At 45.3% G+C, this 13,940-nt stretch overlaps 1 protein-coding gene across 3 annotated transcripts in view; it reads left to right on the top strand.

The window, feature by feature from the left end:
- Nucleotides 1-7,421: 7,421 nt before the first annotated feature.
- ATP13A3 (ATPase 13A3) overlaps nucleotides 7,422-13,940 on the top strand; it is an 89,476-nt gene continuing 82,957 nt past the window's right edge. For 2 of the 3 annotated variants that reach the window (XM_047099243.1, XM_047099242.1), the window contains exons 1-2: nucleotides 7,422-7,488; nucleotides 8,254-8,297. The gene's annotated coding sequence lies outside the window, so the exon portion shown is untranslated. The remainder of the gene's footprint in view (nucleotides 7,489-8,253; nucleotides 8,298-13,940) is intronic. The other variant, XM_047099244.1, reaches the window with a different exon arrangement.

Here is a 13,940-nt window from a genome sequence, read left to right as displayed (position 1 = left end):
AGTACTAAACAGTGTCCGGCGGATAGTAAATGCCATGTAAGTGTTTGTTAGATAATTAACTATCCTGTGGAGTGGGTAACATTATTTACATTAAAATTGAAATTCAAAGAAATAAATATGTTACTTCTAAGAAGGCTAAGTCTTGAACCCGGTTTTCCTCTCTTCAATACAATTGCTCTTTACTCAGCAGAGGTGAAATCATTATATCTAAATATAGGGAAATTCTCTGTAACAGCCTATGAGGTAGGTCTTGTCCCTAAAACCATCGTTTAAAGGGCTGTTTGTATTTTTCCTCTCTCCTCATCCACATGAGGAGTTACTGTAAGCAGCGGTGTGTTGGAGCTGGTTTGTGTTGGCTCATTAGAGCAGATTGCTAAATTTTCAGGAATTTTGTGAGCAGCTGAAACTGTTGGTAGCCTGAAATTGGCCGTAGTGGGAGTATTTACACCAGGAAATTGGCAGGTGCTAGAAATCTGGGCTGTTTTCCTCTTGGAGGACTGGTTTATTAACACGTGACTGGCTCTATGCCATCAGTGAGCACTCCTCCAGCAGGGGCCCTACGTCTTAAACAGTGAGTTGGTGAATAATATTCAGTGTCATGTGACCCACTAGCTTCCAGGGCACCATGGCCTGAGAAGAATTTGGGGCCCCTGGCTTTTCTTTCATGTCAGAGGCAAAAAAGATTACATACTTTGCTCAGCAACAGAAACAGGTCCGTGGTAGTTCCTGGACTCTGATTTCTAGACATCTGACTCACAGCTCTGCTCCCTGTTCCTGTTCGAACACACACACACACACACACACACACCCACCCACCCCTGCATGGTTCAAGCTAAATGGGGACAGAATAGCTTAGGAGGAGCTAAAGGAAGGAAAGCTTGTTAGGCAAACGTCATAATCAAAGAACTTTTAATGGCTGCTCTTTCTATGGAAGGCCGTGAGTGCTGTGGTGTTTTCCCCCCAGTCTTTCTTAAGGTAAAGTCTTTCTAATCTAAACACATGTCCTCTAACCTTTTAAGGAAGCAGCAGAGGAAATACAAAAGGGAGTGAGAGTCAGTCAAAAGGACAATTAGACAAGTCGCTTCCTCTTGTGAAGTTGTGAAACTCATTTTTCATTTCTACAAAATGGGAATCATGGGACTCCTGGGTGGCTCAGTCCGTTAAGCATCTGACTTCAGCTCAGGTCAAGATCTCAGCTCTCCATTTAACTCAGTGCTGTTAAATGCTTCAGATACTCCACCTCCCTCTCTCTGCCCCTCCCCCTCTCTCTGCCCCTCCCCTGTTCCTTGTTCTCTGTCTCAAAAATAAAAAAAAATAAAATAAAAAGGAAATCATAACCATTCCATTGCTATTCTGACATAGTGGTTGTGAAAATCAATGATAATGATTTATCCTCAGAGCTAAGCGCTGAGGACCCAGAGACGGGTTAGTTAGGTCCTTGCTCATGAGGAAGTCAGAATCTGGTGCTTAAACAGATATTCCAAAGAATTTGGATCCTAGAGGACAAATGACTATTGCTTCATTTGGTCATATTGGGGAACAGTTTGACTCTGGAGCCAAGTTCCTGGGTTGAATCCTGTCTGTGCTGTTGTTTACTAGCTCTGGGAACCTGAATGAGTTATTTCACATCTTTTCCTATTCTGTAAGATGAGATTTTAAGCTTTCCTCAATATCATTTGTAACCATAGAGATGATAATAATACCTAATTCCTAGGATTATTCTCAAGATTAAATGAGATAATACATGTAAATTTTCCCCAGGTCCTTCGCCTATAGAAAATAGAGAAAACAGTAACTGGTACTTTCAGTATTGGCAACGTTGTGATGATCAAATAACACATGAAAATATTTAGAAGTATAGAAACAAAAATATGAGTACAACATAAACAAATAGAAGATAGAGACGCTAAACAGATACTTCGTTAACGTTGTAAGTGTAATGAATGAGATGCACAGAAGAGAGATTCTTAGCCTGGGATTCAGGAAAGGCATTTGAAAGAGAAGATTTTTGAGATTGTAAATTCATCCACTCATTCATTCGTTCATTCATTCATCCAACTACAAAATTTGAGTGTCTACCATATGCCAGGCTTCATCTAGCGCTGGGTATGTAGTAATAAACCAAATCGACTCAGTCTGTGCCAGTAGCAGCACTAAGAGATGGCCTGAGGGGATGTTTTATGTGTCTCTTCCCATAATTCCAAAAGTCCTTCCCCCATTTACAAAAACTGACAACTGACTTTTTCACTCTTAATAAAGTGCCATGCAAACACAGCCCCAAGGCAAACCTTCATTTCCTCTTCCAAAAAGATTGCCACTTTTTTTTTAACGCAGTTTGTTTGTTTGTTTGTTTGTTTATAGACAAAGAGAGGGAGAGAGAGAGAATCCCAAGCAGGCTCTGTGCTGTCAGTGCAAAGACCGACACGGGTTCCAATTCCACAAACTGTGAGATCATGCTATGAGGTGATATATCAAGGGTCAGATGCTTAACTGACTGAGCCACCCAGGCACCCCAAAGATTGCCACTTTTAAGCTCCTTCTAGAAAAATTCTGGAGCTGCAGCTGGTCCTCATCTGGTCTGGTGGGAGAGACAGGTGTTACATACATACATAAACTTGCAGGTAATTGTGATAATGGTTATAAAGAAAACAAATGGAGGTCATCAGAAAATAAAGGAAAGAACGAATGGCCAGGAAAGGCCTGTCTCGGGAACTGATGCATACGCATTTAAACCAAGAGCTGAATTTGTAAGAGTTAGCCAGGCAAGGAAAAAAGGGAAGAGGCAGAAAGAACAGGTTTTGCAAAGGCTCAGAGGCAGGAAAGAGTTTGGTGTGTTTGCGGAACTGAAAGAAGGTGCAACTATGGTTGGAATGAGGTGAGGTGGGGAAGGAGAGCTGGGGTAAAAGGAGAGTGACGGTGGAGGAGTGCCAGCGAGGCAGGCCACTTCCAACACTGGACCTTGTACGTCAAAGATACTCACATTTTATTCTTCGTGAACTGGGAGCCTCCATCAAGAGCTGTGCTCCAAGTCCCACACAGTAATACACCCTGGCTGCTATGTGAGAATGGATTGGAAAGGAGTTAAGGGTGAAAGTAGGGGAATTAGTTGGAGGCTAAGGCAGCATCCCAGGTGAGCGATGGAGGTGGCTTGGGTTTTTCTAATAGCAGTTGAAATGGAGAGATGTGGAAGGATGTGAAATGGGTTTGGTATTGGATTGGAAAAAACGACTGCCAGGTTTCTGGAGTGAGCAGTGGGTGCGTTTTGCTAAAGTCAAGAAACCTGGGAAAAGAGCTGGTTTGGGGAAGAAGGGCAAGAGTTGAGTTTTGGATAAGTGAGTTTACGAGGTAGGAGTGAGACATCATGCGAAGATGATCGGGACATATGGTCCAGGGACTCTGAAGAGAGACAGGGGTTACAGGTATGCAGATGTTAGCTACAGCCATGGTGTAGAGGTCACCCGGGGGGACTGCATGTGGGTCAGTGCTCTTATCCTTTCTGGGTGTCCCAAACACCTTTGAGAAGCTGATGAAAACTACACTTCTCCCTTTTATAATAAAAGTTTTTGCTTTGAAGTTTAAGGAATTTGTAGACCCGTGAAGCCCACCCACAATTCTTGTGAAGTTGATAGATGACAAATTAAACAAACAAAAATTTGTGTAGAGAGACACATGCACTCTTGAGCCTGAACGTGAGCCTGGGCCCCAGCACCACTGAAAGGTAGGATAGAGGAGACACCACCATAAGTTGAGAGGGAGTAAACAAAAGGGAGTTCCAGAAGCAAGCTATGGAAACTGGGAGAAACTTGTCTCCAGAGTAGGAGAAAAATGCTGAAGAACCAGCTTGAAAGATAAGGTCTGAGAAGTATCAGCTGGAGTAGGCAACAGTGTGACCTTTGGGAGGCTCAGGACGGGACCTACAAAGGGTGGGCTCTCTCAGGAGCAGGCCCTGCCCCTCTCCAAAAGCTGGAATGAGGGAGAGACACCGGGTGCAGTGAATGTGTGGATGTTCCCTCTTGGTGATCTTGGTGGGGAGGTGATGGTGAATGCCAGAGGCAAGCAGGAAAGGGGTTTTGAGGGTGGAGGAGAAGCCAGACAGTCCTTATGGAAGGTAAAGTTAGAGCTTACTGGGAGGATTGTTGTCTATTTGGTGCTGTGATCATGGGTTGGGGCTTAAAGAAGGAGCAGGATCGAGGAGGGAGGGGCTGGGCCCTTCGTGAGCAGTTGCTGGGCCCAGAATCATCATGGGTGGAAAATCAGCAAGCCTCCCAGAACTTCTCAGGACTTGCTCCACTCTTTCTCGACTCTTCTTGGGCTTCTCTTCCTTTTCTGGCTCCGTCTTTCCCCTCAGCGTATAAACACACTCAAGCTTTTCCTAGTGACTCAGCATCTCCTCCAGTCAGTATCCAAATTCTCTCCTTGCATACCCAGTAGCATTCCCTGTAGCAGGAATTTCTTGATATATTCAATTACTTTTTTTCTTCCTACAGTTTTCCCTTGCCCTGCTGTGTGTGGCCTTGCTCTGGGGATTTTGGCTGCTTCTTGAAGTCTGGGGGGGCTCTTTGGGGGGTCTTTCAAAAGCCTTAATGCGTTGACAGGTTCATGCTGGATGCCTTGGAGGTACACTTGTAGCCAGAAGCCTGGGGAACCTCTGCAGCATTTTCAGTGAAAGCGCATTTCAGATAGTTCACTCTGGAGGCTGAGTGGAGGACAAGTTTGTCTGAAGGAGGCTGCTACAAAGGATGGCTGGAGCCTGTAGGAGGTAGGGGTTCGGGCTTATTAAGGAGGTGAAATAGATAAGGTTACTGGATAACTGGGTTACTGGATAAGGCAAAGGGCTGAATCAAGAATGACTCATGCCCAACTTTCTAATTCTGATGGCAGTAGGTGGTGGTGTGGACAGCTGAGGGAGGGGCTGAGATGGAGCTAGTGGGATGGGCTCACTCCCTGCTGTGCTGACTTTGGGGTGCCTGTGTGATGGGCTGCCAGGCAGGCAGCTGGATATTTGGGTCTAGTTTTTGTGAAAGAGGTCTGGGCTGGAGATGGCTGATTGGGTAGTTGAAACGGTGAGGATGGAGGTAGTCCCCAGAAGAGTGGAGTGACAGGAGCTTATGGGGAGGCTCTCATTTAAGGTGCAGAGTCACAATTGGTGTCACTGAAGGATGTCATCAGAGGAGGCAGGGGCCTCATTTACTGCGAATGTGAGAATTAGGAGAGCGCACGCCCTTGGAACCCGAGGGAGCATTGAGATTCCAGAAGGTGAGACTCATCTTGAGGTGTCAAACGTAGCAGAAAGATCCAGAGAGTTAGGCCTGAGGAGTACCTGCCCGCTTTGGGAAAAGGAAGATCAGAGGTTACTCTTGCCTGGGCAGGGTTAGGGAAGGGAGTGTGTGTGGGGAGAAAAAGTAGACTGCCACGCGTTGAGAAATGAGGAAGTGGAGAGGGGCAGGGGGAGGGACCGCGACGACACTGATTAAGAGGCCAGCAGGAGAGGCAGAGAAGCACTTAGAAGCTACCTGCTGGAGAGGGCACTTTGGAGCGAGCGGAGTGCTGGCACCACGGTTTTGTTTTTAGACTTGAGAGACCTGAACTTTTTAAAGGCGGAGGGGAAACAGCCTGGAGCCAAGGAGCCGTGAGAGGTGAGGGAGGAGGCTTTAAGGGCTCAATCCCACCTAGCGAGCTTCTTACAGTTTGCCAACTTCCACACCTTTTATCTCCTGTAATCATTTGAATAGTGTGAGGTTTGAAACACACACACACACACACACACACACACACACACACACACACACACCCCGGTGAGACTGCGGCCAGGGGTTGTGAAGAGAGATGTGGACTCACTAGGTCCAGAGCGCTCTACACCACGTGAGGAAATTCGTGGAACCTGTCCAGCCCCACACAATTTAGGGGGCCAGGAGTAGCGTGTTCCTGGCTCCCAGGGAGGTGACATCTGCGCCGTAAACTCGGGGGCAGTGTGCTGTCTCAGATGATGTGTCACCATATGTCGCGGAGGGAGCCGGGTAGTAAGTAGCCCCTGAGAAGTGTCACCATGTGCTTCGAACCAGAGGCTGAATGCTTCCTGCGACGTATCCCGAAAGTGCGGTGGACCAGGGGTAGGGCGCGTGCCATCCCTTCCCTTTCTCGCGTTTAGGCAACTAAGAGTTCTGTTAGCCGCAGGGCGTAGTAACAATAGTGATGGCCCAGCTTCTCCGGCGCGGGCGAGGTAGGCTAGGGGCCGAGAGACTGCTGGAGCCCCAGGCAGCAGGTGGCGGGGCGCGCTCCCGGCGCGCGTCGCCGAAGGGACGCCGCGAAAACCAAACGCGCGATTTGTATATCCGGCCGGGGCCCTGCGCCGAGATAAAGCTTCTGCGGAGGGAAGTATTTAATTCGCTTCCAGCACCATCGGAAGAAACTCTTTCACGCCGGAGGCTGTGGGGTGGGCGCGTGGGAGCTTTCTCTTGGGTACGCTCCCCAGTCCTCCGCCCGAAGCCGGGTGCGCCGAGCCGGTTGTCAAAGGCGAATTACAGTATTTTGTTTGTTTTTCGATGGGGAGGCGTTGCTGTTAAGGAATGAAAGAGGTCTGGATTAGAGCTAGGATCTGGCTTCCTCTGCATTCTAGCACAAGTTTCCTGCTCGACCTTGACTCTGGCCAAGTCTATTCCAGGCCCCTCACTGGTCCTCAGTTTCCCTGTTCATTAAATGGGAATTTGGACTATGATCTTGTTTTTGCACAGCCAGGGTGGCAAACTCCATCTCCTCCAGGCCAAAAAAACGCCGTCCTCTATGGGTAGCCTCCTCTCCCCTACACCCAGCTCTTTGGAAGGGTCCTCTTCTCCCCTTCTTTTCTTCGCCCGCCTAGGGGGCTGAAGGGGAGGTGGGCGGGGACTGCCCCATCGGCCCGCCCGCCTCCGCTGGCCCCGCCCCCTTACGTCCCCTCTGCGCCCCTCCGCCCTCGGCGCGGGGATGAGGCAATCACGTGACCTCACATCCGGCGCGGGAGTCCCGAGCTCGCAGCGCGCGCTCCCCCGCCCGCCTGCCCGCCTGCCCGCCGGCTCTCCCCGCAGCGTGATCCGGGCGCCACGGCGGAGGGGAGGGGGGGTTCGCGACGTCGCTGGCGGCGGGAGGCCGTTTCGGAGTGCAGACCGCCCCCCTCCCCTGCCAGCCTCCCCCGCCGCCCTCCCTTGTTCTCGCTCTGCCCCGGCTGCACGCCGCTGCCGCGGGCGCCGAGGAGGGGAGCGCGGACGCCCCTGTGCCCGGCGCGGCCCGGGCCTGCCCGCGGCGCCTCCCTCCCCTCACCCCGAGCCGCAGCGCGCGGCGGCGGCGGCGCCTCGAGCCCGAGCGACCCGCGGCCGCCGGCGCCGGCCGAGGGCGATGGGGCTGGGCTGAGGCGAGGCGGCGGCGGCGACAGCGGCGGGCCCGGGCCCCGGCTCCCCGCGGTCCCTCGGCTGCTTCGGCCGGGAGGCCGGCGAGGAGACGGCGCAGCGGCGGCGGGTGAGTGGTCGGGCTTTCCCGGGACGCAGGCTAGGGGTGTGGGTGGTGGTGATGGCGAGGGGTTGAAGGAGGTGAAGGGGGTTGTCGGGGGTGGCGGGTACAAGGAGGGCTTCTGGTCGGCTCCTCGGGCCGGAATCCGGCATCCCTTCCCGGGGGAGGTGAGTGGGGTGGGGAGCGGAGCGCTAAGACCGCGGAATGTGTGTCTGGGACAGGTGAGGCGAGGAGGAGACACCCACGTTGTGGGTGTGAAGGCCTGGGTTGGACACGCTGCCTGCGGGGCCGGCGAGTGTGTGCTGGGACTTGGGAGAGGGATGGTGGTCCAGCCCTTTGCGAAAGTCCCGGAGATGGTGTGGTCGAAGGGCCGGGCGCTTCATGTGTTTCTGCGGGTGCTGCCCGAAGGGATCTTGAGTTCGTCCTTAGCCTCCGAGTAGTGGGAGCTTCTTGCCAATCACCGCATTTTACGGGTAACTCAGTGAGGCCCAGAGAGGAAAAGTGACTTCTGAATTGCTCAAGGCTTCTCACTTTGACTCTGTAAGCGAGCCGCAGAAAAAGCCAGGGTCCTCTCGTCCAGTACTTGCGCGGCCGCGCTCTCTACGGCCTTAACATCTCCCCCATTACCTTCGCATAGTTAGGCTTGGTAGATGTTATGACCTCTTTTGAGGGGGTTGTGGCGGAGGGAATGGATTGAAGATTGACAGCTCCGTGCGGGGCTTCCCAGTTGGGAAAGCTTTTGTGACAGGTGTTTATCATTTCCTCTTCCCATAGATCTGACAGGAACATCCTTGGATCTTGGTGTCTGGACATAGGAGGTATGAATCACTCACGTAATTAACTCCTTTTAATCGTCAGTGTCTTAGAGCTATATTTAGTGGTTATATTAGTGCAAAATGAATGGGTATGGAGTTGTAAACCTAGAAACAGAATCCTGTGTTGCCTACGTATGATTCTGAACTGAATAAGTAGAACATTTGTGTACATGATGACTATTTTAGATCTATGAGTCAGGAAGTTAGACTTTTGTAAAAATCCAAGAAATGCAGGAAAGTTAAAGATTATTGCAAAATGAATACTGTCTTTTAAAGGCTTTGTTGCTAAAGTGAACGTGTTCTGATTCATTGTCTTTTAAAGAGTGATTTCATAGTTAAAAGTGTTTTACCTTTGGTTACAACTCAGCCTCTTTACCAAGGCACATATATTAATTTTGTTTCACTGGAATATATGGGGCAGTCTTTTCTCAGGAGGATTGGTACTTTGCGGAATAGGCTATAGGCTACAGTTGCCAAAATAAATGCATGTGGGCATCCCATTCTGGTTTAGCAATCCTTTTTTTTTTTTTTAAAGCAGATCAGTTACTGGAAGTTTCAGGTAGTAAGCCTATTATTAATAATTGTCATGGAAGTTTACTTTTGCTACTCTCCTTGCCTTTGCATCATCCACTGTTAGATCAGGTGAGAGTGAGACAGTTGAGATTTTTGAATGTAGTTAGAACAGCAAAGCTTGTGTTTGCACAAGGCATTGGGTAGGAAAAGTGATGGCACTGGTTGTTTCAATTTATAAGTAGTAGAGTTATAAATGAAAATATTGAGTAGCAGTTTATTTTGAAAATACAGTTGACAGGCTTTGATTTGATGCAGTGTTCAAATTATGTAGTAGGAGGGCTGATTTCTTTGTCTAGGTCAACCAGGATGCTTTATTTGGGGTATGCCAGGTAATTAAAATTTTAATTTGTAGCTGATTTGAGATAAATAGGATAAACTACATAGATAGGAAAAATAGTTTTATAGTAATTAGAACAAAGCTCTGTAAGCCTGAATGTCTAAACATTATCTTCTGATGAGTTTCTATCTGGTTTTGCGTATTACATGTTAGAGCTAAAATACTTGTGTTGGTTTAGTTAACCTTTAATAGTTCTCTCATTTAGGTAATATCAGTTTCCTGCCTATGTTATAGTTCGAATGTGGATTCTTAGGTGGATAATAACTGTGTGTTGGCAGCTACAACATATTGTAGAGAAAGCATGGACATGGGAAATCATACTGGAGTTTGATTTTTGACTTTTCATAACTAGTTGTTTGACCAGTGCTGATAGTTACTGAGTAAGCTCATTGTATGGTAAACTTTGAATTTAACACTTGACATGAATTAATGCATTTAAACCCTGTTTTACAGATGAGGAAACTTGAGATTCAGAGATGTTAAGTTGCTTAGAGTCACGTACAGCTAGCATGGTGAACCTAGAAATAGAAACTGCTTGTTACATACGGTAACAGAGTTAGGGTTCTGGCTGTCTTCAAAGTCCTTTGTATTCTAAGTTGCTTAACTTCCTGATCTTCATCATCATCATCATTATCATCATCATCTTCTACTTCTTTTTTTTTTTTAATTAAAAATGAATACTCATACTTACCTTAGCAGGTTTTGAGGATTAACTGAGCACTTGTATTCTCCATTTCCCTCTTGCATTTCATATACTAAATCAGGTTATGCTTCTGTAACATGGTTTTGTAACCACTTGTGAATATAACGTTTTAAAATGTGAGCATACCTTATTCCCAAGATTAATAGTTGTCCTAGGAGATGGGCTACGATCAGTGATATGGGGACATCCTGTGAAACTGTCTTTATTCTGTATTTTTTCCCAATGGTCTGGGTGATGGTGGAAGTAACTTTATACTTGTGAATGACAGCAAAATGGTTGTAGTTGCTAAAAAATAGAATATTAAAAGGCTCTTGATTACGTGCTTTATCTCATGCTGGGTTCTGTTCACTGGTAAACTTGATAACCTAAACTATAAGTAGTAAGTGGAAGACTTTGTGAATGGAACCTAAATTGAATAGCAGTTAGCAGCTTATCACTTGTTGAAGACCGGTACTCTTAAACCAATTCACAGTGTTATGTTAGAAGAAGATAATCCAGTGCCTGACATGTACCTGATACATCACCAGAAAGTTTGTTCCAGTGATGGGATGCATTCTGAATGTACTGTAGAGCTCATCTAATTAAATCTGCATCCAAGAGATAGCTGATGGGATTTGATCTTTGGTTTTGGAACATAGTTTGTGTGAAATGAAGCTAACTGGCTTATGGAGAGAATAAATCCGTAGTCACCAAAACCATGTTCTAATTAACCCATCTCACTAGTCCAGGAAACATGCAAGAAACAAGGAAATAACTGTTAGAGTCTTACTTAAATTTTGTTGACTTCATATTTTAAGAGTAGAGAAATAAGAGAAGATCAGAATTAGAACACATCTTTTAAGATTTATTTAAAAAAGTAAAAGGTTCTGGGCTTATTGAATGTGGAGAAAAGTAGGTGGTATCTGTAGGGTAGAATGTCCTGAACTTAAGGGTAGCTAATGATTATATAAGTTATGAGTTAAAAACATTTGTGTTAGTAAGATTAAAAAGAGAGAGGTGATGTGAATAAGTTATGAGTTAAAAACATTTGTGTTAGTAAGATTAAAAAGAGAGAGGTGATGTGAAATGTCATGAATAAATGGTAATAAAAAACGAGCGCTTTGTAATCACGAGTTAAAAGATGTTATGGAATTAGTAAGGAGGGAGAAGAATGCAATGAAGGAAAGGGAGAGCTGTTCAAGGAAACTTGAGGGTGCGCATTGCTGAATTTCCATAGAACAGTTCTCCAGAGAGAAATGTCCCAATACCGGATCTGGTAACATCTTAGACCCAAAAGGCTCATAATGGGGCCTTTGTTAGGTCTGAGTGGTAAAATATTAACTCAGGTAGCAAACTTTAAGACTGCCAAATTAAAGGAGTTATGTACCACAGGGCATCTCTCCCAGGAAAGAGGCCATATAGACTTGAAAACAGAGCTCCACAGAAGCAGGTTTCTTTGAAGGTACATCTTTTACCTCTTCCTGTCACCAAAGGCCACTAATGCTGGTATGAACTGAGAATGCAGGAAGAAGTACCCTGTGTTTAAAGTTGATTTGTGTGTGTGGGATGCGATGAATTAAGTGAGTTGTAATCAATCTCTTTTTTAAAACATTGTTTTAATGTTTATTTATTTTGAGAGAGAGACAGACAGTGTGAGCAGGGGAGGGGCAGAGAGAGAGGGAGACACAGAATCCAAAGCAGCCTCTAGGCTCTGAGCTGTGAGCACAGATCCTGATGCGGGGCTCAAACTCATGAGCTGTGAGATCATGACCTGAGCTGAAGTCGGACGCTTAACTGACTGAGCCACCCAGGCGCCCCTGAGTTGTAATCAATCTCTGAATGGAAATTTCTCTCTCTTTTGTTGACTCTTTCACTTACTCCGTATGATCTGTTGACATCCAGATTCTAGTTAGGTAAGAAATTGAATTTCTGGGAAGAGTGAGTTAACTACGCCAAGTAGAATTTCCTGATTATATGATGTGGAACTTGCTGATGTATGTGGTCTTTTTCTCAGCTTTTTTAATTTATTTTTTATTAAAAAATTTTTTTTAAAGTTTATTATTGAGAGACAGAGCATGAGCATGGGAGGGACAGAGAGAAGGGGAGACACAATCTGAAGCAGGCTCCATGTTCTAAGCTGTTAACACAGAGCCCGACGCGGGGCTGAAACTCTCAAACCATGAGATCATGACCTGAGCCAAAGTGGGATGCCTAACTGACTGAGCCATCCAGGTGCCCCATTCTCAGAAATTTTAAATAAAAATATTTGGGTGCACCAGTTGGTGGAGCATGTGACTCTTGATCTTGGGGTTGTAAGTTCAAGCCTCGCCTTGGGTATACAGATTACTTAACAAAATCTTAAAAAAAAAAAAAAAAAGAATTGTACCTCTTGTTGGGTGGTGGTATAAAAGACAGTTCTACCTCTAATAGCAAGCTAGATTAATTGACTATTCTATTTAGTTTTTTCTGTTTTCTTCATAAGGCATTTGTGAGTTGGACAATGAAATAATGAAGTGTGAGATTGGAAAACATTAATGCTGAATGGTCACAGATAGGTCAAAGACTAGTCCCTTCTTTTTATAGAAAAGGAAACATGTCTGGAGAGTAAGTGATAGCATCCTAGTAAAGGATCTGGGGTTAGACGGTTTCTTTAGGTAGGGTATTCTTTCCACTCTTTCCTTTGTTCTAGTTACCGGCCCATCTCAAAACTCGATGTGCATTTTTTCTTTTTTCTATTGAGAACCAACGTTAAGGATTGCTTTTGATTACTTGACAGGCTTTTATTTTATTTTTATTTTATTTTAAAATAAGTCATGGAGTAGTTACTACATGTCTAGTGTGCCTTCTTCTAATAGCATCCTTGTTGCTCTGCTTTTTCCCATTTGTGAAAAAGGATGAATAATGCATTAGTTATTAACTTACTTTGATACACAAAGACCAGTGTTTTGGTTCCCAATTCTTTCTGATCTAAAGAGCTGAGTAAAATGAAATCACCTTTTATGTGGGGGCTTTGGGCCTAAATTCTCATTTAAGGTAAAAATCCAGTATAGTCAAAATTACCCTTGAAAAAGTCCTTTAGGAAGGCATCAGTTTGAAAACTGATTGTTGACTGACATACCGTTTTTCACTTCCAACAGCCAGTTATTTCTCCAGCTTTTAGGTTATTTTTTTTGTGTGAGCTGGATCATAATTGGCTATGTGAGATACCTTTGACAGGTGAATGGGACTTTAGATTGGCTGAGAAACAGCAAATTTATAGTCTCCATTTCATGGTCACTCTGGGACAAGGATGTAAAGGCAGGCATCCTGCCACCATTATTTAAAGTTATTTTTTCTCTTGTTTTTCTTTTTTTCCTATAGCACAGATAGTTGAATGAGTGTAATTAAAGGCATATATGATGTGAGTCCACAATGTGAATAATGGAGAAAGAAATTAGATATTTATGAAAATCTGTTCTCTCTCCACGGTTATATTGGGTGTTTTATAGCACACAAAGAACCTAGAATAATTAAAAGGCTCAATAATAACGTTGGAAATATTAGGGGACCATTTGTACTTTGTATAACTCTGGGTTGATATTCAGCTATATTCAATGTTAGATAATGTCTTCCTTAACTACTAGTAAAATCTGCATTATTTTAAAAGAACTGTAGATGCACCTGGCTGGCTCCAGTGGGTAGAGCGTGGAACTCTTGATCTTGGGATTATGAGTTTGAGCCCCATGTTGGATGCAGAGTTAACTTAAAAATAAACAAACAAACAAACTATGTAAGTTGTTAATGTTTTCCTTGAAATTTAAAGTATCTGAACCTAAACATTTCTCTTGGGATAGCACAGTAAGAAAATACTGGTCTGATGGCTAAAGATGCCTTGGGAGAGGGTGTTATACATATAGGGGTTAAAATGTGGGCACCAGAGCCACGTACAAGTGACTTTAAATTCCAGCCTCATCACTGATTAGCTCTGTGGTTGGGTTCAAGTCACTTAACCTTTTTTAGTTTCTTCATTTGACAAGTGGAGGTAATAAAAGCTACTGGAGAGAATTGTGAGGAT

This window comes from Lynx rufus, unplaced genomic scaffold, assembly GCF_022079265.1.
Source record: "Lynx rufus isolate CCGP_SWC_20201006 ecotype Redwood Valley unplaced genomic scaffold, mLynRuf1.p SCAF_5, whole genome shotgun sequence".
NCBI lineage: Eukaryota > Metazoa > Chordata > Mammalia > Carnivora > Felidae > Lynx > Lynx rufus.
Note: the sequence above shows the minus strand (reverse complement) of the source record. Positions and strands in the feature narration are given on the sequence as shown.